Source organism: Lucilia sericata, unplaced genomic scaffold (assembly GCF_015586225.1).
Source record: "Lucilia sericata isolate MDLA Ls3-8-SP2 unplaced genomic scaffold, ASM1558622v1 Contig000301F_arrow, whole genome shotgun sequence".
Classification (NCBI taxonomy): domain Eukaryota; kingdom Metazoa; phylum Arthropoda; class Insecta; order Diptera; family Calliphoridae; genus Lucilia; species Lucilia sericata.
Window position 1 is genome coordinate 395776 of NW_023994326.1, and position 23864 is coordinate 419639.

Consider the following 23864-nt stretch of genomic DNA (forward strand, 5'->3'; position numbering starts at 1 on the left):
TATTTCTACCTTATATAGAGATTTTGATAAATCTTTTAATTTTTTTTAACTTTGTAACTGAATTTAAGACTGTTCAGTAAATTGCAAAATTTGGTGAAACAATTTCAAAATATTTCTACTTTTTAGAAATTTGCAAGATATTTCTACTTTATATAGAGATTTTGATAAATCTTTTCATTTTTTTTAAATTTGTAACTGAATTTAAGACTGTTCAGTAAATTGCAAGATTTTGTGAAATATTTCACTATTTGGGTGACTTTATAAAATAAATGAAATAAGTCTCTATTTAGTTGACTTCAGTTAATTGCACGATTTTATGAAATATTTCACTATTTGGTTGACTTTGTAGAAAAATGGCCTAAAACTCAACTGGTCAGTAAATTCAAGATTTCATTATTCAGTTGACTTTTTACAAATTTGCAAGATATTTCTACTTTTTATAGAGATTTTGAGAAATCTTTGCATTTTTTTAAATTTGTAACTTAATGTAATACTGTTTCTAGTCTGTTCAGTAAATTGCAAGATTTTGTGAAATATTTCACTATCTGGGTGACTTTATAAAAGAAATTAAATAAGTTGACTTCAGTAAATTGCAAGGCTTTGTGAAATATTTCATTATTTGGTTGACTTTCTAGAAAAAATCGTTGACAATTAGAAGATTTTGTAAAATATTTCACTATGCAGTTGACTTTTTATAAATTTGCAAGATATTTCTTCTTTTGATATAGATTTTGTGAAATCTTTGAATTTTTTGTTAAACTGGTTGTATTGATTGTAATATTGTTTCTAGAACATTTTCAAGATATTTCTACTTTTTAGAAATTTACAAGATATTTCTCCTTTATATAGAGATTTTGAGAAATCTTTTCATTATACCCTACACCACTTTAGTGGGGAGGGTATATTGGATTTGTGCTGATGTTTGTAACGCACAATAATATTGGTCCTATACCCACCTTAAAGTATACCAATCGGCTTAGAATCATTTTCTGAGTCGATTTAGCTGTGTCCGTCCGTCTGTCCGTCCGTCTGTCCGTCCGTCTGTCTGTCCGTCCATGTAAACCTTGTAATCAAACTACAGGTCGCAATTTTAAAGATAATTCAATGAAATTTGGCACATAATCTTCTATTGTCCCAGAGACGAAGCTTATTGAAAATGGTTAACATCGGTACATTTTCTCATCTAGCCCCATACAACTGAACCCCCGAATAGGGCTTGTAAACCTTTTAATCAAACTACAGGTCGCAATTTTGAAGATAATTCAATGAAATTTGGCACATGATCTTCTATTGTCCCAGAGACGAAGCTTATTGAAAATGGTTAACATCGGTCCATTTTCTCATCTAGACCCCATAAAACTGAACCCCCGAATAGGGCTTGTAAACCTTTTAATCAAACTACAGGTCGCAATTTTGAAGATAATTCAATTTGACAGATGATCTTCTATTGTCCCAGAGACGAAACTTATTGAAAATGGTTATCATCGGTCCATTATTTCACCAAGACCCCATACAACTGAACCCGACGAATAGGGATTTTAAGTTTATAATTATGTTTAATATACTCGTATCTCGACAAAAAGCTGCAAAACCATGTTCTATACTAGCCTTGATGACTCTCATGAATTTTATAATTATAGGGTCTCATTTGACCATAGCTCCTATACAAATCCCCCTTCAAAATTTGACTTAAATGTCCACAATTTTATTCAACAATAAATGGAAAGTATATCTGAGGCAAGGTACAATTCAACTTAAATGCTTTATTATGAAAACTAAATCACATTTTTTTGTAACAGGTGTAGGGTATTATATGGTCGGCCTCGCCCGATTATAATTTCTTACTTGTTTTTTTAAATTTGTAACTGAATTTAAGACTGTTCAGTAAATTGCAAGATTTTGTGAAATATTTAGTTGACTTCAGTAAATTGCACGATTTTATGAAATATTTAACTATTTGGTTGACTTTGTAGAAAAATAGTTGAGAAATTAGAAGATTTTGTGAAATATTTCACTATTCAGTTAACTTTTTAGAAAAATGGCCTAAAACTCAACTGGTCAGTAAATTACAAGATTTCATTATTCAGTTGACTTTTTTTTTTACAAATTTGCAGTGGCCTCCGGTAGGTTAGTGGTTAGTGTTCTAGTCTGGTAGACCGGTTCCCACCTGAGGCACTGGTTAAGGAGCGCACAACAGGCCCGATAGAGTCCTAGGTGTATTTCCTCTGATTTGATGTATATACATCCTCCTTTCAAACTAACAACAAATTTGCAAGATATTTCTACTTTTTATAGAGATTTTGAGAAATCTTTCCATTTTTTTAAATGTGTAACTTAATGTAAGCCTGTTTCTAGACTGTTCAGTAAATTGCAAGATTTTGTGAAATATTTCACTATTTGGGTGACTTTATAAAAGAAATGAAATAAGTTGACTTCAGTAAATTGCAAGGCTTTGTGAAATATTTCACTATTTGGTTGACATGCTAGAAAAAATCGTTGATAAATTAGAAGATTTTGTAAAATATTTCACTATTCAGTTCACGTTTTATAAATATGCAATATATTTCTACTTTTTATATATACTTTGTGAAATCTTTCGTTGACTTTTTAGAAATTAGCAAAATAGAAATTTGCTAGTGAAATCTATCACTATTTGGCTGACTTTCTAGAAAAACTAGGGTAAAATAAGAAGTTTTTGTGAAATATTTCACTATTCGGTTGACTTTTTAGAAAAATGTCCTAAAACTCAACTGTTCAGTAAATTACAATACAAGATTTCATTATTCAGCTGACTTTCTAGACATTTTCAAGATATTTCTACTAGTAAATTACAAGATTTCATTATTCAGTTGACATTTTCAAGATATTTCTACTTTTGTGAAATATATGACTACTCAGTTGACTTTTTGCAAATTTGCAAGATATTTCTACTTGTTATAGAGATTTTGATAAATCTTTGCATTTTTTTAAATTTGTAACTTAATGTAATACTGTTTCTAGACTGTTCAGTAAATTGTAAGATTTTGGGAATTATTTCACTATTTGGGTGACTTTATAAAAGAAATGAAATAAGTTGACTTCAGTAAATTGCAAGATTTTGTGAAATATTTCTCTATTTGGTTGACATTCTAGAAAAATTGTTGACAAATTAGAAGATTTTGTGAAATATTTCACTATTCAGTTCACGTTTTATAAATTTGCAAGATATTTCTACTTTTTATATATATTTTGTGAAATCTTTCGTTGACTTTTTAGAAATTTGCTAGTGAAATCTATCACTATTTGGCTGAGTTTCTAGAAAAACTAGGACAAAATAAGAAAATTTTGTGAAATATTTCACTATGCAGTTGACTTTTTATAAATTTGCAAGATATTTCTTCTTTTTATATAGATTTTGTGAAATCTTTGAATTTTTTGTTAAGCTGGTTGTATTGATTGTAATATTGTTTCTAGAACATTTTCAAGATATTTCTACTTTTTAGAAATTTACAAGATATTTCTACTTTATACAGAGATTTTGATAAATCTTTTCATTTTTTTTTTTTAAATTTGTAACTGAATTTAAGACTGTTCAGTAAATTGCAAGATTTTGTGAAATATTTCACTATTTGGGTGACTATAAAATAAACGAAATAAGTCTCTATTTAGTTGACTTCAGTAAATTGCACGATTTTATGAAATATTTCACTATTTGGTTGACTTTGTAGAAAAATGGCCTAAAACTCAACTGGTCAGTAAATTACAAGATTTCATTATTCAGTTGACAAAATTGCAAGATATTTCTACTTTTTATAGAGATTTTGAGAAATCTTTGCATTTTTTTAAATTTGTAACTTAATGTAATACTGTTTCTAGACTGTTCAGTAAATTGCAAGATTTTGTGAAATATTTCACTATTTGGGTGACTTTATAAAAGAAATGAAATAAGTTGACTTCAGTAAATTGCAAGGCTTTGTGAAATATTTCACTATTTGGTTGACTTTCTAGAAAAAATCGTTGACAATTAGAAGATTTGTAAAATATTTCACTATGCAGTTGACTTTTTATAAATTTGGAAGATATTTCTACTTTTTATATGGATTTTGTGAAATCTTTGAATTTTTTGTTAAACTGGAAACTGATTGTAATATTGTTTCTAGATCTAGAACATTTTCAAGATATTTCTACTTTTGTGAAATAAATGACCATTCAGTTGACTTTTTAGACATTTTCAAGATATTTCTACTTTTGTGACTATTCAGTTGACTTTTTACAAATTTGCAAGATATTTCTACTTTTTATAGAGATTTTGAGAAATCTTTGCATTTTTTTTAATTTGTAACTTAATGTAATACTGTTTCTAGACTGTTCAGTAAATTGTAAGATTTTGGGAAATATTTCACTATTTGGGTGACTTTATAAAAGAAATGAAATAAGTTGACTTCAGTAAATTGCAAGATTTTGTGAAATATTTCTCTATTTGGTTGACATTCTAGAAAAAATGTTGACAAATTAGAAGATTTTGTGAAATGTTTCACTATTCAGTTCACGTTTTATAAATTTGCAAGATATTTCTACTTTTTATATATATTTTGTGAAATCTTTCGTTGACTTTTTAGAAATTTGCTAGTGAAATCTATCACTATTTGGCTGAGTTTCTAGAAAAACTAGGACAAAATAAGAAAATTTTGTGAAATATTTCACTATGCAGTTGACTTTTTATAAATTTGCAAGATATTTCTACTTTTTATATAGATTTTGTGAAATCTTTGAATTTTTTGTTAAGCTGGTTGTATTGATTGTAATGTTGTTTCTAGAACATTTTCAAGATATTTCTACTTTTTAGAAATTTACAAGATATTTCTACTTTATACACAGATTTTGATAAATCTTTCCATTTTTTTTTTTTTAAATTTGTAACTGAATTTAAGACTGTTCAGTAAATTGCAAGATTTTGTGAAATATTTCACTATTTGGGTGACTTTATAAAATAAATGAAATAAGTCTCTATTTATTTGACTTCAGTAAATTGCACGATTTCATGAAATATTTCACTATTTGGTTGACTTTGTAGAAAAATAGTTGAGAAATTAGAAGATTTTGTGAAATATTTCACTATTTGGTTGACTTTGTAGAAAAATGGCCTAAAACTCAACTGGTCAGTAAATTACAAGATTTCATTATTCAGTTGACTTTTTACAAAATTGCAAGATATTTCTACTTTTTATAGAGATTTTGAGAAATCTTTGCATTTTTTTAAATTTGTAACTTAATGTAATACTGTTTCTAGACTGTTCAGTAAATTGCAAGATTTTGTGAAATATTTCACTATTTGGGTGACTTTATAAAAGAAATGAAATAAGTTGACTTCAGTAAATTGCAAGGCTTTGTGAAATATTTCACTATTTGGTTGACTTTCTAGAAAAAATCGTTGACAATTAGAAGATTTTGTAAAATATTTCACTATGCAGTTGACTTTTTATAAATTTGCAAGATATTTCTACTTTTTATATGGATTTTGTGAAATCTTTGAATTTTTTGTTAAACTGGAAACTGATTGTAATATTGTTTCTAGATCTAGAACATTTTCAAGATATTTCTACTTTTGTGAAATAAATGACCATTCAGTTGACTTTTTAGACATTTTCAAGATATTTCTACTTTTGTGACTATTCAGTTGACTTTTTACAAATTTGCAACATATTTCTACTTTTTATAGAGATTTTGAGAAATCTTTGCATTTTTTTAAATTTGTAACTTAATGTAATACTGTTTCTAGACTGTTCAGTAAATTGCAAGATTTTGTGAAATATTTCACTATTTGGTTGACATGCTAGAAAAAATCGTTGATAAATTAGAAGATTTTGTAAAATATTTCACTATTCAGTTCACGTTTTATAAATATGCAAGATATTTCTACTTTTTATATATACTTTGTGAAATCTTTCGTTGACTTTTTAGAAATTAGCAAATTAGAAATTTGCTAGTGATATCTATCACTATTTGGCTGACTTTCTAGAAAAACTAGGGCAAAATAAGAAGATTTTGTGAAATATTTCACTATTCAGTTGACTTTTTAGAAAAATGTCCTAAAACTCAACTGTTCAGTAAATTACAATACAAGATTTCATTATTCAGTTGACTTTCTAGACATTTTCAAGATATTTCTACTAGTAAATTACAAGATTTCATTATTCAGTTGACATTTTCAAGATATTTCTCCTTTTGTGAAATATATGACTATTCAGTTGACTTTTTGCAAATTTGCAAAATATTTCTACTTTTTATAGAGATTTTGAGAAATCTTTGCATTTTTTTAAATTTAATGTAATACTGTTTCTAGACTGTTCAGTAAATTGCAAGATTTTGGGAAATATTTCACTATTTGGGTGACTTTATAAAAGAAATGAAATAAGTTGACTTCAGTAAATTGCAAGATTTTGTGAAATATTTCACTATTTGGTTGACATTCTAGAAAAATTGTTGACAAATTAGAAGATTTTGTGAAATATTTCACTATTCAGTTCACGTTTTATAAATTTGCAAGATATATTTTGTGAAATCTTTCGTTGACTTTTTAGAAATTTGCAAAATAGAAATTTGCTAGTGAAATCTATCACTATTTGGCTGACTAGAAAAACTAGGACAAAATAAGAAAGATTTGTGAAATATTTCACTATGCAGTTGACTTTTTATAAATTTGCAAGATATTTCTACATTTTATATAGATTTTGTGAAATCTTTGAATTTTTTGTTAAACTGTACCCCGTTTCTGTAACTTTTAGTGAGAAGTTCTCACATCGAGAAGTGTGAAACAAAAAATTCCATCGTTTCTCGATTTGTGAGTCAAAAGTGTTTCTGTAACTTAAAGTGAGAAGAGGCTACACGAATTACGTTTTTATTGGAAATTTCCAATAAAACAGCTGTCAAAAATATAAAAATGAAAAGAAGAAAACGAACAAATTTATAAACGAAGAATAAATAAACAAAAAATATAGAAATTAAATGAAAATTGTTTGAAAAATTATCCCACTAAATTCGCCCTTGCCAAATTCTAAGTTTACGCCCACGTACTTTTTTAGCATTTGCTTCTGTACACACGAAATTCCTTGTATTTTCTAAAAATTAGTGAACAATATTTATTTTAATCTTAATTAATTATAAATATAACATTACTTTTTCATTATTTCATAGAATTCATGTTTAAATTAATTTTTTTTAATTAAAATATTACTTTCCGCACCGTTTTAAAATGTGAGTTTTTTTGACAGTTCATGTGAGAAACTTCTCACAAAATTTTCTTACAGAAACACTTTTACTCACAAATTTCCAATAACTTACTTAAAAAAACATAAATGACAGATAGTTCTCACAAAATTTTCTTACAGAAACACTTGCATGTGAGAAATTATATTTTGTTTCAATTCACATTGTTTTTTCTTCAATTTCACTGTTTCATGCGAGAAACTTCTCGATGCGAGAGTTACAGAAACGAGGCACTGGTTGTATTGATTGTAATATTGTTTCTAGAACATTTTCAAGATATTTCTACTTTTTAGAAATTTACAAGATATTTCTACTTTATATAGAGATTTTGATAAATCTTTTCATTTTTTTTTTTTTTAAATTTGTAACTGAATTTAAGACTGTTCAGTAAATTGCAAGATTTTGTGAAATATTTCACTATTTGGGTGACTTTATAAAATAAATGAAATAAGTCTCTATTTAGTTGACTTCAGTAAATTGCACGATTTTATGAAATATTTCACTATTTGGTTGACTTTGTAGAAAAATGGCCTAAAACTCAACTGGTCAGTAAATTACGAGATTTCATTATTCAGTTGACTTTTTACAAAATTGCAAGATATTTCTACTTTTTATACAGATTTTGAGAAATCTTTGCATTTTTTTAAATTTGTAACTTAATGTAATACTGTTTCTAGACTGTTCAGTAAATTGCAAGATTTTGTGAAATATTTCACTATTTGGGTGACTTTATAAAAGAAATGAAATAAGTTGACTTCAGTAAATTGCAAGATTTTGTGAAATATTTCACTATTTGGTTGACATTCTAGAAAAAATTGTTGACAAATTAGAAGATTTTGTGAAATATTTCACTATTCAGTTGACGTTTTATAAATTTGCAAGATATTTCTACTTTTTATATATATTTTGTGAAATCTTTCGTTGACTTTTTAGAAATTTGCAAAATAAAAATTTGCTAGTGAAATCTATCACTATTTGGCTGACTTTCTAGAAAAACTAGGACAAAATAAGAAAATTTTGTGAAATATTTCAATATGCAGTTGACTTTTTATAAATTTGCAAGATATTTCTACTTTTGATATAGATTTTGTGAAATCTTTGAATTTTTTGTTAAAATGCTTGTATTGATTGTAATATTGTTTCTAGAACATTTTCAAGATAGAAATTTCTACTTTATATAGAGATTTTGAGAAATCTTTTAATTTTTTTTAAATTTGTAACTGAATTTAAGACTGTTCAGTAAATTGCAAGATTTTGTGAAATATTTCACTATTTGGTTGACTTTGTAGAAAAAATAGTTGAAAAATTAGAAGTTTTTGTGACATATTGCACTATTCAGTTGAGTTTTTAGAAAAATGTCCTAAAACTCAGCTGGTCAGTAAATTAGAAGATTTCATTATTCAGTTGACTTTTTAGACATTTTCAAGATATTTCTACTTTTGTGAAGTAAATGACTATTCAGTTGACTTTTTACAAATTTGCAAGATATTTCTACTTTTTATAGAGATTTTGAGAAATCTTTGCATTTTTTTAAATTTGTAACTTAATGTAATACTGTATCTAGACTGTTCAGTAAATTGCAAGATTTTGTGAAATATTTCACTATTTGGGTGACTTTATAAAAGAAATGAAATAAGTTGACTTCAGTAAATTGCAAGGCTTTGTGAAATATTTCACTATTTGGTTGACTTTCTAGAAAAAATCGTTGACAATTAGAAGATTTTGTAAAATATTTCACTATGCAGTTGACTTTTTATAAATTTGCAAGATATTTCTACTTTTTATATGGATTTTGTGAAATCTTTGAATTTTTTGTTAAACTGGAAACTGATTGTAATATTGTTTCTAGAACTTTTTCAAGATATTTCTACTTTTGTGAAATAAATGACCATTCAGTTGACTTTTTAGACATTTTCAAGATATTTCTACTTTTGTGACTATTCAGTTGACTTTTTACAAATTTGCAAGATATTTCTACTTTTTATAGAGATTTTGAGAAATCTTTGCATTTTTTTAATTTGTAACTTAATGTAATACTGTTTCTAGACTGTTCAGTAAATTGCAAGATTTTGTGAAATATTTCACTATTTGGGTGACTTTATAAAAGAAATGAAATAAGTTGACTTCAGTAAATTGCAAGGCTTTGTGAAATATTTCACTATTTGGTTGACTTTCTAGAAAAAATCGTTGACAATTAGAAGATTTTGTAAAATATTTCACTATGCAGTTGACTTTTTATAAATTTGCAAGATATTTCTACTTTTTATATGCATTTTGTGAAATCTTTGAATTTTTTGTTAAACTGGAAACTGATTGTAATATTGTTTCTAGAACTTTTCAAGATATTTCTACTTTTGTGAAATAAATGACCATTCAGTTGACTTTTTAGACATTTTCAAGATATTTCTACTTTTGTGACTATTCAGTTGACTTTTTACAAATTTGCAAGATATTTCTACTTTTTATAGAGATTTTGAGAAATCTTTGCATTTTTTTAAATTTGTAATACTGTTTCTAGACTGTTCAGTAAATTGCAAGATTTTGGGAAATATTTCACTATTTGGGTGACATGCTATAAATTTGCAAGATATTTCTAATTTTTATATATGTTTTGTGAAATCTTTCGTTGACTTTTTAGAAATTAGCAAAATAGAAATTTGCTAGTGAAATCTATCACTATTTGGCTGACTTTCTAGAAAAACTAGGACAAAATAAGAAAATTTTGTGAAATATTTCACTATGCAGTTGACTTTTTATAAATTTGCAAGATATTTCTACTTTGGATATAGATTTTGTGAAATCTTTAAATTTTTGGTTAAACTGGTTGTATTGATTGTAATATTGTTTCTAGAACATTTTCAAGATATTTCTACTTTTTAGAAATTTACAAGATATTTCTACTTGTTATAGAGATTTTGAGAAATCTTTTAATTTTTTTTAAATTTGTAACTGAATTTAAGACTGTTCAGTAAATTGCAAGATTTTGTAAATATTTCAATATTTGGGTGACTTTATAAAATATATGAAATAAGTCTCTATTTAGTTGACTTCAGTAAATTGCACGATTTCATGAAATATTTCACTATTTGGTTGACTTTGTAGAAAAATAGTTGAGAAATAAGAAGATTTTGTGAAATATTTCACTATTCAGTTGACTTTTTAGAAAAATGGCCTAAACTCAACTGGTCAGTAACTTACAAGATTTCATTATTCAGTTGACCTTTTACAAATTTGCAAGATATTTCTACTTTTTATAGAGATTTTGAGAAATCTTTGCATATTTTTAAATTTGTAACTTAATGTAATACTGTTTCTAGACTGTTCAGTAAATTGCAAGATTTTGTGAAATATTTCACTATTTGGGTGACTTTATAAAAGAAATGAAATAAGTTGACTTCAGTAAATTGCAAGGCTTTGTGAAATATTTCACTATTTGGTTGACTTTCTAGAAAAAATCGTTGACAATTAGAAGATTTTGTAAAATATTTCACTATGCAGTTGACTTTTTATAAATTTGCAAGATATTTCTACTTTTTATATGGATTTTGTGAAATCTTTGAATTTTTTGTTAAACTGGAAACTGATTGTAATATTGTTTCTAGATCTAGAACATTTTCAAGATATTTCTACTTTTGTGAAATAAATGACCATTCAGTTGACTTTTTAGACATTTTCAAGATATTTCTACTTTTGTGACTATTCAGTTGACTTTTTACAAATTTGCAAGATATTTCTACTTTTTATAGAGATTTTGAGAAATCTTTGCATTTTTTTAAATTTGTAACTTAATGTAATACTGTATCTAGACTGTTCAGTAAATTGCAAGATTTTGTGAAATATTTCACTATTTGGGTGACTTTATAAAAGAAATGAAATAAGTTGACTTCAGTAAATTGCAAGGCTTTGTGAAATATTTCACTATTTGGTTGACATGCTAGAAAAAATCGTTGATAAATTAGGAGATTTTGTAAAATATTTCACTATTCAGTTCACGTTTTATAAATATGCAAGATATTTCTACTTTTTATATATACTTTGTGAAATCTTTCGTTGACTTTTTAGAAATTAGCAAAATAGAAATTTGCTAGTGAAATCTATCACTATTTGGCTGACTTTCTAGAAAAACTAGGGCAAAATAAGAAGATTTTGTGAAATATTTCACTATTCAGTTGACTTTTTAGAAAAATGTCCTAAAACTCAACTGTTCAGTAAATTACAATACAAGATTTCATTATTTAGTTGACTTTCTAGACATTTTCAAGATATTTCTACTAGTAAATTACAAGATTTCATTATTCAGTTGACATTTTCAAGATTTTTCTACTTTTGTGAAATATATGACTATTCAGTTGACTTTTTGCAAATTTGCAAGATATTTCTACTTTTTATAGAGATTTTGAGAAATCTTTGCATTTTTTTAAATTTGTAACTTAATGTAATACTGTTTCTAGACTGTTCAGTAAATTGCAAGATTTTGGGAAATATTTCACTATTTGGGTGACTTTATAAAAGAAATGAAATAAGTTGACTTCAGTAAATTGCAAGATTTTGTGAAATATTTCACTATTTGGTTCACATTCTAGAAAAATTGTTGACAAATTACAAGATTTTGTGAAATATTTCACTATTCAGTTCACGTTTTATAAATTTGCAAGATATTTCTACTTTTTATATATATTTTGTGAAATCTTTCCTTGACTTTTTAGAAATTTGCAAAAGAGAAATTTGCTAGTGAAATCTATCACTATTTGGCTGACTTTCTAGAAAAACTAGGACAAAATAAGAAAATTTTGTGAAATATTTCACTATGCAGTTGACTTTTTATAAATTTGCAAGATATTTCTACATTTGAATTTTTTGTTAAACTGGTTGTATTGATTGTAATATTGTTTCTAGAACATTTTCAAGATATTTCTACTTTTTAGAAATTTACAAGATATTTCTACTTTATATAGAGATTTTGATAAATTTTTTCATTTTTTTAAATTTGTAACTGAATTTAAGACTGTTCAGTAAATTGCAAGATTTTGTGAAATATTTCACTATTTGGGTGACTTTATAAAATAAATGAAATAATTCTCTATTTAGTTGACTTCAGTAAATTGCATGATTTTATGAAATATTTCACTATTTGGTTGACTTTCTAGAAAAATGGCCTAAAACTCAACTGGTCAGTAAATTACGAAATTTCATTATTCAGTTGACTTTTTACAAATTTGCAAGATATATCTACTTTTTATAGATATTTTGAGAAATCTTTGCATTTTTTTAAATTTGTAACTTAATGTAATACTGTTTCTAGACTGTTCAGTAAATTGCAAGATTTTGGGAAATATTTCACTATTTGGGTGACTTTATAAAAGAAATGAAATAAGTTGACTTCAGTAAATTGCAAGATTTTGTGAAATATTTCACTATTTGGTTGACATTCTAGAAAAAATTGTTGACAAATTAGAAGATTTTGTGAAATATTTCACTATTCCGTTCACGATTTATAAATTTGCAAGATATTCCTACTTTTTATATATATTTTGTGAAATCTTTCGTTGACTTTTTAGAAATTTGCAAAATAGAAATTTGCTAGTGAAATCTATCACTATTTGGCTGACTTTCTAGAAAAACTAGGACAAAATAAGAAAATTTTGTGAAATATTTCACTATGCAGTTGACTTTTTATAAATTTGCAAGATATTTCTAATTTTGATATAGATTTTGGGAAATCTTTTAATTTTTTGTTAAACTGGTTGTATTGATTGTAATATTGTTTCTAGAACATTTTCAAGATATTTCTACTTTTTAGAAATTTACAAGATATTTCTACTTTATATAGAGATTTTGAGAAATCTTTTAATTTTTTTAAATTTGTAACTGAATTTAAGACTGTTCAGTAAATTGCAAGATTTTGTGAAATATTTCACTATTTGGGTGACTTTATAAAATAAATGAAATAAGTCTCTATTTAGTTGACTTCAGTAAATTTCACGATTTCATGAAATATTTCACTATTTGGTTGACTTTGTAGAAAAATAGTTGAGAAATTAGAAGATTTTGTGAAATATTTCATTATTCAGTTGACTTTTTACAAAATTGCAAGATATTTCTACTTTTTATAGAGATCTTGAGAAATCTTTGCATTTTTTTAAATTTGTAACTTAATGTAATACTGTTTCTAGACTGTTCAGTAAATTGCAAGATTTTGTGAAATATTTCACTATTTGGGTGACTTTATAAAAGAAATGAAATAAGTTGACTTCAGTAAATTGCAAGGCTTTGTGAAATATTTCACTATTTGGTTGACATGCTAGAAAAAATCGTTGATAAATTAGAAGATTTTGTAAAATATTTCACTATTCAGTTCACGTTTTATAAATATGCAAGATATTTCTACTTTTTATATATACTTTGTGAAATCTTTCGTTGACTTTTTAGAAATTAGCAAAATAGAAATTTGCTAGTGAAATCTATCACTATTTGGCTGACTTTCTAGAAAAACTAGGGTAAAATAAGAAGATTTTGTGAAATATTTCACTATTCGGTTGACTTTTTAGAAAAATGTCCTAAAACTCAACTGTTCAGTAAATTACAATACAAGATTTCATTATTCAGTTGACTTTCTAGACATTTTCAAGATATTTCTACTAGTAAATTACAAGATTTCATTACTCAGTTGACATTTTCAAGATATTTCTACTTTTGTGAAATATATGACTACTCAGTTGACTTTTTGCAAATTTGCAAGATATTTCTACTTGTTATAGAGATTTTGATAAATCTTTGCATTTTTTTAAATTTGTAACTTAATGTAATACTGTTTCTAGACTGTTCAGTAAATTGTAAGATTTAGTATATCTGAGGCAAGGTACAATTCAACTTAAATGCTTTATTATGAAAACTAAATCACATTTTTTTGTAACAGGTGTAGGGTATTATATGGTCGGCCTCGCCCGACTATAATTTCTTACTTGTTTTTTTAAATTTGTAACTGAATTTAAGACTGTTCAGTAAATTGCAAGATTTTGTGAAATATTTAGTTGACTTCAGTAAATTGCACGATTTTATGAAATATTTAACTATTTGGTTGACTTTGTAGAAAAATAGTTGAGAAATTAGAAGATTTTGTGAAATATTTCACTATTCAGTTGACTTTTTAGAAAAATGGCCTAAAACTCAACTGGTCAGTAAATTACAAGATTTCATTATTCAGTTGACTTTTTTTTTTACAAATTTGCAGTGGCCTCCGGTAGGTTAGTGGTTAGTGTTCTAGTCTGGTAGACCGGTTCCCACCTGAGGCACTGGTTAAGGAGCGCACAACAGGCTCGATAGAGTCCTAGGTGTATTTCCTCTGATTTGATGTATATACATCCTCCTTTCAAACTAACAACAAATTTGCAAGATATTTCTACTTTTTATAGAGATTTTGAGAAATCTTTCCATTTTTTTAAATGTGTAACTTAATGTAAGCCTGTTTCTAGACTGTTCAGTAAATTGCAAGATTTTGTGAAATATTTCACTATTTGGGTGACTTTATAAAAGAAATGAAATAAGTTGACTTCAGTAAATTGCAAGGCTTTGTGAAATATTTCACTATTTGGTTGACATGCTAGAAAAAATCGTTGATAAATTAGAAGATTTTGTAAAATATTTCACTATTCAGTTCACGTTTTATAAATATGCAAGATATTTCTACTTTTTATATATACTTTGTGAAATCTTTCGTTGACTTTTTAGAAATTAGCAAAATAGAAATTTGCTAGTGAAATCTATCACTATTTGGCTGACTTTCTAGAAAAACTAGGGTAAAATAAGAAGATTTTGTGAAATATTTCACTATTCGGTTGACTTTTTAGAAAAATGTCCTAAAACTCAACTGTTCAGTAAATTACAATACAAGATTTCATTATTCAGTTGACTTTCTAGACATTTTCAAGATATTTCTACTAGTAAATTACAAGATTTCATTATTCAGTTGACATTTTCAAGATATTTCTACTTTTGTGAAATATATGACTACTCAGTTGACTTTTTGCAAATTTGCAAGATATTTCTACTTGTTATAGAGATTTTGATAAATCTTTGCATTTTTTTAAATTTGTAACTTAATGTAATACTGTTTCTAGACTGTTCAGTAAATTGTAAGATTTTGGGAAATATTTCACTATTTGGGTGACTTTATAAAAGAAATGAAATAAGTTGACTTCAGTAAATTGCAAGATTTTGTGAAATATTTCTCTATTTGGTTGACATTCTAGAAAAATTGTTGACAAATTAGAAGATTTTGTGAAATATTTCACTATTCAGTTCACGTTTTATAAATTTGCAAGATATTTCTACTTTTTATATATATTTTGTGAAATCTTTCGTTGACTTTTTAGAAATTTGCTAGTGAAATCTATCACTATTTGGCTGAGTTTCTAGAAAAACTAGGACAAAATAAGAAATTTTTGTGAAATATTTCACTATGCAGTTGACTTTTGATAAATTTGCAAGATATTTCTACTTTTTATATAGATCTTGTGAAATCTTTGAATTTTTTGTTAAACTGGTTGTATTGATTGTAATATTGTTTCTAGAACATTTTCAAGATATTTCTACTTTTTAGAAATTTACAAGATATTTCTACTTTATATAGAGATTTTGATAAATCTTTTCATTTTTTTTTTTTTAAATTTGTAACTGAATTTAAGACTGTTCAGTAAATTGCAAGATTTTGTGAAATATTTCACTATTTGGGTGACTATAAAATAAATGAAATAAGTCTCTATTTAGTTGACTTCAGTAAATTGCACGATTTTATGAAATATTTCACTATTTGGTTGACTTTGTAGAAAAATGGCCTAAAACTCAACTGGTCAGTAAATTACAAGATTTCATTATTCAGTTGACTTTTTACAAAATTGCAAGGTATTTCTACTTTTTATAGAGATTTTGAGAAATCTTTGCATTTTTTTAAATTTGTAACTTAATGTAATACTGTTTCTAGACTGTTCAGTAAATTGCAAGATTTTGTGAAATATTTCACTATTTGGGTGACTTTATAAAAGAAATAAATATATATATATAATATTTCACTATTTGGTTGACTTTCTAGAAAAAATCGTTGACAATTAGAAGATTTTGTAAAATATTTCACTATGCAGTTGACTTTTTATAAATTTGCAAGATATTTCTACTTTTTATATGGATTTTGTGAAATCTTTGAATTTTTTGTTAAACTGGAAACTGATTGTAATATTGTTTCTAAAACATTTTCAAGATATTTCTACTTTTGTGAAATAAATGACCATTCAGTTGACTTTTTAGACATTTTCAAGATATTTCTACTTTTGTGACTATTCAGTTGACTTTTTACAAATTTGCAAGATATTTCTACTTTTTATAGAGATTTTGAGAAATCTTTGCATTTTTTTTAATTTGTAACTTAATGTAATACTGTATCTAGACTGTTCAGTAAATTGCAAGATTTTGTGAAATATTTCACTATTTGGGTGACTTTATAAAAGAAATGAAATAAGTTGACTTCAGTAAATTGCAAGGCTTTGTGAAATATTTCACTATTTGGTTGACTTTCTAGAAAAAATCGTTGACAATTAGAAGATTTTGTAAAATATTTCACTATGCAGTTGACTTTTTATAAATTTGCAAGATATTTCTACTTTTTATATGGATTTTGTGAAATCTTTGAATTTTTTGTTAAACTGGAAACTGATTGTAATATTGTTTCTAGAACTTTTTCAAGATATTTCTACTTTTGTGAAATAAATGACCATTCAGTTGACTTTTTAGACATTTTCAAGATATTTCTACTTTTGTGACTATTCAGTTGACTTTTTACAAATTTGCAAGATATTTCTACTTTTTATAGAGATTTTGAGAAATCTTTGCATTTTTTTTAATTTGTAACTTAATGTAATACTGTTTCTAGACTGTTCAGTAAATTGCAAGATTTTGTGAAATATTTCACTATTTGGGTGACTTTATAAAAGAAATGAAATAAGTTGACTTCAGTAAATTGCAAGGCTTTGTGAAATATTTCACTATTTGGTTGACTTTCTAGAAAAAATCGTTGACAATTAGAAGATTTTGTAAAATATTTCACTATGCAGTTGACTTTTTATAAATTTGCAAGATATTTCTACTTTTTATATGGATTTTGTGAAATCTTTGAATTTTTTGTTAAACTGGAAACTGATTGTAATATTGTTTCTAGAACTTTTTCAAGATATTTCTACTTTTGTGAAATAAATGACCATTCAGTTGACTTTTTAGACATTTTCAAGATATTTCTACTTTTGTGACTATTCAGTTGACTTTTTACAAATTTGCAAGATATTTCTACTTTTTATAGAGATTTTGAGAAATCTTTGCATTTTTTTAAATTTGTAACTTAATGTAATACTGTTTCTAGACTGTTCAGTAAATTGTAAGATTTTGGGAAATATTTCACTATTTGGGTGACTTTATAAAAGAAATGAAATAAGTTGACTTCAGTAAATTGCAAGATTTTGTGAAATATTTCTCTATTTGGTTGACATTCTAGAAAAAATGTTGACAAATTAGAAGATTTTGTGAAATGTTTCACTATTCAGTTCACGTTTTATAAATTTGCAAGATATTTCTACTTTTTATATATATTTTGTGAAATCTTTCGTTGACTTTTTAGAAATTTGCTAGTGAAATCTATCACTATTTGGCTGAGTTTCTAGAAAAACTAGGACAAAATAAGAAAATTTTGTGAAATATTTCACTATGCAGTTGACTTTTTATAAATTTGCAAGATATTTCTACTTTTTATATAGATTTTATGAAATCTTTGAATTTTTTGTTAAGCTGGTTGTATTGATTGTAATATTGTTTCTAGAACATTTTCAAGATATTTCTACTTTTTAGAAATTTACAAGATATTTCTACTTTATATAGAGATTTTGATAAATCTTTTCATTTTTTTTTTTTAAATTTGTAACTGAATTTAAGACTGTTCAGTAAATTGCAAGATTTTGTGAAATATTTCACTATTTGGGTGACTTTATAAAATAAATGAAATAAGTATCTATTTAGTTGACTTCAGTAAATTGCACGATTTCATGAAATATTTCACTATTTGGTTGACTTTGTAGAAAAATAGTTGAGAAATTAGAAGATTTTGTGAAATATTTCACTATTTGGTTGACTTTGTAGAAAAATGGCCTAAAACTCAACTGGTCAGTAAATTACAAGATTTCATTATTCAGTTGACTTTTTACAAAATTGCAAGATATTTCTACTTTTTATAGAGATTTTGAGAAATCTTTGCATTTTTTTAAATTTGTAACTTAATGTAATACTGTTTCTAGACTGTTCAGTAAATTGCAAGATTTTGTGAAATATTTCACTATTTGGGTGACTTTATAAAAGAAATGAAATAAGTTGACTTCAGTAAATTGCAAGGCTTTGTGAAATATTTCACTATTTGGTTGACATGCTAGAAAAAATCGTTGATAAATTAGAAGATTTTGTAAAATATTTCACTATTCAGTTCACGTTTTATAAATATGCAAGATATTTCTACTTTTTATATATACTTTGTGAAATCTTTCGTTGACTTTTTAGAAATTAGCAAATTAGAAATTTGCTAGTGATATCTATCACTATTTGGCTGACTTTCTAGAAAAACTAGGGCAAAATAAGAAGATTTTGTGAAATATTTCACTATTCAGTTCACGTTTTATAAATTTGCAAGATATATTTTGTGAAATCTTTCGTTGACTTTTTAGAAATTTGCAAAATAGAAATTTGCTAGCGAAATCTATCACTATTTGGCTGACTAGAAAAACTAGGACAAAATAAGAAAGATTTGTGAAATATTTCACTATGCAGTTGACTTTTTATAAATTTGCAAGATATTTCTACATTTTATATAGATTTTGTGAAATCTTTGAATTTTTTGTTAAACTGTTTCAGTTTCTAGAAAAACTAGGACAAAATAAGAAAATTTTGTGAAATATTTCACTATGCAGTTGACTTTTTATAAATTTGCAAGATATTTCTACTTTTTATATAGATTTTATGAAATCTTTGAATTTTTTGTTAAGCTGGTTGTATTGATTGTAATATTGTTTCTAGAACATTTTCAAGATATTTCTACTTTTTAGAAATTTACAAGATATTTCTACTTTATATAGAGATTTTGATAAATCTTTTCATTTTTTTTTTTTTTAATTTGTAACTGAATTTAAGACTGTTCAGTAAATTGCAAGATTTTGTGAAATATTTCACTATTTGGGTGACTTTATAAAATAAATGAAATAAGTATCTATTTAGTTGACTTCAGTAAATTGCACGATTTCATGAAATATTTCACTATTTGGTTGACTTTGTAGAAAAATAGTTGAGAAATTAGAAGATTTTGTGAAATATTTCACTATTTGGTTGACTTTGTAGAAAAATGGCCTAAAACTCAACTGGTCAGTAAATTACAAGATTTCATTATTCAGTTGACTTTTTACAAAATTGCAAGATATTTCTACTTTTTATAGAGATTTTGAGAAATCTTTGCATTTTTTTAAATTTGTAACTTAATGTAATACTGTTTCTAGACTGTTCAGTAAATTGCAAGATTTTGTGAAATATTTCACTATTTGGGTGACTTTATAAAAGAAATGAAATAAGTTGACTTCAGTAAATTGCAAGGCTTTGTGAAATATTTCACTATTTGGTTGACTTTCTAGAAAAAATCGTTGACAATTAGAAGATTTTGTAAAATATTTCACTATGCAGTTGACTTTTTATAAATTTGCAAGATATTTCTACTTCTTATATGGATTTTGTGAAATCTTTGAATTTTTTGTTAAACTGGAAACTGATTGTAATATTGTTTCTAGATCTAGAACATTTTCAAGATATTTCTACTTTTGTGAAATAAATGACCATTCAGTTGACTTTTTAGACATTTTCAAGATATTTCTACTTTTGTTACTATTCAGTTGACTTTTACAAATTTGCAAGATATTTCTACTTTTTATAGAGATTTTGAGAAATCTTTGCATTTTTTTAAATTTGTAACTTAATGTAATACTGTTTCTAGACTGTTCAGTAAATTGCAAGATTTTGTGAAATATTTCACTATTTGGGTGACTTTATAAAAGAAATGAAATAAGTTGACTTCAGTAAATTGCAAGGCTTTGTGAAATATTTCACTATTTGGTTGACATGCTAGAAAAAATCGTTGATAAATTAGAAGATTTTGTAAAATATTTCACTATTCAGTTCACGTTTTATAAATATGCAAGATATTTCTACTTTTTATATATACTTTGTGAAATCTTTCGTTGACTTTTTAGAAATTAGCAAATTAGAAATTTGCTAGTGATATCTATCACTATTTGGCTGACTTTCTAGAAAAACTAGGGCAAAATAAGAAGATTTTGTGAAATATTTCACTATTCAGTTCACGTTTTATAAATTTGCAAGATATATTTTGTGAAATCTTTCGTTGACTTTTTAGAAATTTGCAAAATAGAAATTTGCTAGTGAAATCTATCACTATTTGGCTGACTAGAAAAACTAGGACAAAATAAGAAAGATTTGTGAAATATTTCACTATGCAGTTGACTTTTTATAAATTTGCAAGATATTTCTACATTTTATATAGATTTTGTGAAATCTTTGAATTTTTTGTTAAACTGTACCCCGTTTCTGTAACTTTTAGTGAGAAGTTCTCACATCGAGAAGTGTGAAACAAAAAATTCCATCGTTTCTCGATTTGTGAGTAAAAAGTGTTTCTGTAACTTAAAGTGAGAAGAGGTTACACGAATTACGTTTTTATTGGAAATTTCCAATAAAACAGCTGTCAAAAATATAAAATGAAAAGAAGAAAACGAACAAATTTATAAACAAAGAATAAATAAACAAAAAATATAGAAATTAAATGAAAATTGTTTGAAAAATTATCCCACTAAATTCGCCCTTGCCAAATTCTAAGTTTACGCCCACGTACTTTTTTAGCATTTGCTTCTGTACATACGAAATTCCTTGTATTTTCTAAAAATTAGTGAACAATATTTATTTTAATCTTAATTAATTATAAATATAACATTACTTTTTCATTATTTCATAGAATTCATGTTTAAATTAATTTTTTTTAATTAAAATATTACTTTCCGCACCGTTTTAAAATGTGAGTTTTTTTGACAGTTCATGTGAGAAACTTCTCACAAAATTTTCTTACAGAAACACTTTTACTCACAAATTTCCAATAACTTACTTAAAAAAACATAAATGACAGATAGTTCTCACAAAATTTTCTTACAGAAACACTTGCATGTGAGAAATTATATTTTGTTTCAATTCACATTGTTTTTTCTTCAATTTCACTGTTTCATGCGAGAAACTTCTCGATGCGAGAGTTACAGAAACGAGGCACTGGTTGTATTGATTGTAATATTGTTTCTAGAACATTTTCAAGATATTTCTACTTTTTAGAAATTTACAAGATATTTCTACTTTATATAGAGATTTTGATAAATCTTTTCATTTTTTTTTTAAATTTGTAACTGAATTTAAGACTGTTCAGTAAATTGCAAGATTTTGTGAAATATTTCACTATTTGGGTGACTTTATAAAATAAATGAAATAAGTCTCTATTTAGTTGACTTCAGTAAATTGCACGATTTTATGAAATATTTCACTATTTGGTTGACTTTGTAGAAAAATGGCCTAAAACCCAACTGGTCAGTAATTACGAGATTTCATTATTCAGTTGACTTTTTACAAAATTGCAAGATATTTCTACTTTTTATACAGATTTTGAGATATCTTTGCATTTTTTTTAATTTGTAACTTAATGTAATACTGTTTCTAGACTGTTCAGTAAATTGCAAGATTTTGTGAAATATTTCACTATTTGGGTGACTTTATAAAAGAAATGAAATAAGTTGACTTCAGTAAATTGCAAGATTTTGTGAAATATTTCACTATTTGGTTGACATTCTAGAAAAAATTGTTGACAAATTAGAAGATTTTGTGAAATATTTCACTATTCAGTTGACGTTTTATAAATTTGCAAGATATTTCTACTTTTTATATATATTTTGTGAAATCTTTCGTTGACTTTTTAGAAATTTGCTAGTGAAATCTATCACTATTTGGCTGACTTTCTAGAAAAACTAGGACAAAATAAGAAAATTTTGTGAAATATTTCAATATGCAGTTGACTTTTTATAAATTTGCAAGATATTTCTACTTTTGATATAGATTTGTGAAATCTTTGAATTTTTTGTTAAAATGCTTGTATTGATTGTAATATTGTTTCTAGAACATTTTCAAGATAGAAATTTACAAGATATTTCTACTTTATATAGAGATTTTGAGAAATCTTTTCATTTTTTTTAAATTTGTAACTGAATTTAAGACTGTTCAGTAAATTGCAAGATTTTGTGAAATATTTCACTATTTGGTTGACTTTGTAGAAAAAATAGTTGAAAAATTAGAAGTTTTTGTGACATATTGCACTATTCAGTTGAGTTTTTAGAAAAATGTCCTAAAACTCAGCTGGTCAGTAAATTAGAAGATTTCATTATTCAGTTGACTTTTTAGACATTTTCAAGATATTTCTACTTTTGTGAAGTAAATGACTATTCAGTTGACTTTTTACAAATTTGCAAGATATTTCTACTTTTTATAGAGATTTTGAGAAATCTTTGCATTTTTTTAAATTTGTAACTTAATGTAATACTGTATCTAGACTGTTCAGTAAATTGCAAGATTTTGTGAAATATTTCACTATTTGGGTGACTTTATAAAAGAAATGAAATAAGTTGACTTCAGTAAATTGCAAGGCTTTGTGAAATATTTCACTATTTGGTTGACTTTCTAGAAAAAATCGTTGACAATTAGAAGATTTTGTAAAATATTTCACTATTCAATTGACTTTTTAGAAAAATGTCCTAAAACTCAACTGTTCAGTAAATTACAATACAAGATTTCTTTATTCAGTTGACTTTCTAGACATTTTCAAGATATTTCTACTAGTAAATTACAAGATTTCATTATTCAGTTGACATTTTCAAGATATTTCTACTTTTGTGACTATTCAGTTGACTTTTTACAAATTTGCAAGATATTTCTACTTTTGATATAGATTTTGTGAAATCTTTGAATTTTTTTTAAACTGGTTGTATTGATTGTAATATTGTTTCTAGAACATTTTCAAGATATTTCTACTTTTGTGAAATATATGACTATTCAGTTGACTTTTTACAAATTTGCAAGGTATTTCTACTTTTTATAGAGATTTAGAGAAATCTTTGCATTTTTTTTAAATTTGTAACTTAATGTAATAGTGTTTCTAGACTGTTCAGTAAATTGCAAGATTTTGTGAAATATTTCACTATTTGGGTGACTTTATAAAAGAAATGAAATAAGTTGACTTAAGTAAATTGCAAGATTTTGTGAAATATTTCACTATTCCGTTCACGTTTTATAAATTTGCATGATATTCCTACTTTTTATATATATTTTGTGAAATCTTTCGTTGACTTTTTAGAAATTTGCAAAATAGAAATTTGCTAGTGAAATCTATCACTATTTGGCTGACTTTCTAGAAAAACTAGGACAAAATAAGAAGATTTTGTGAAATATTTCAC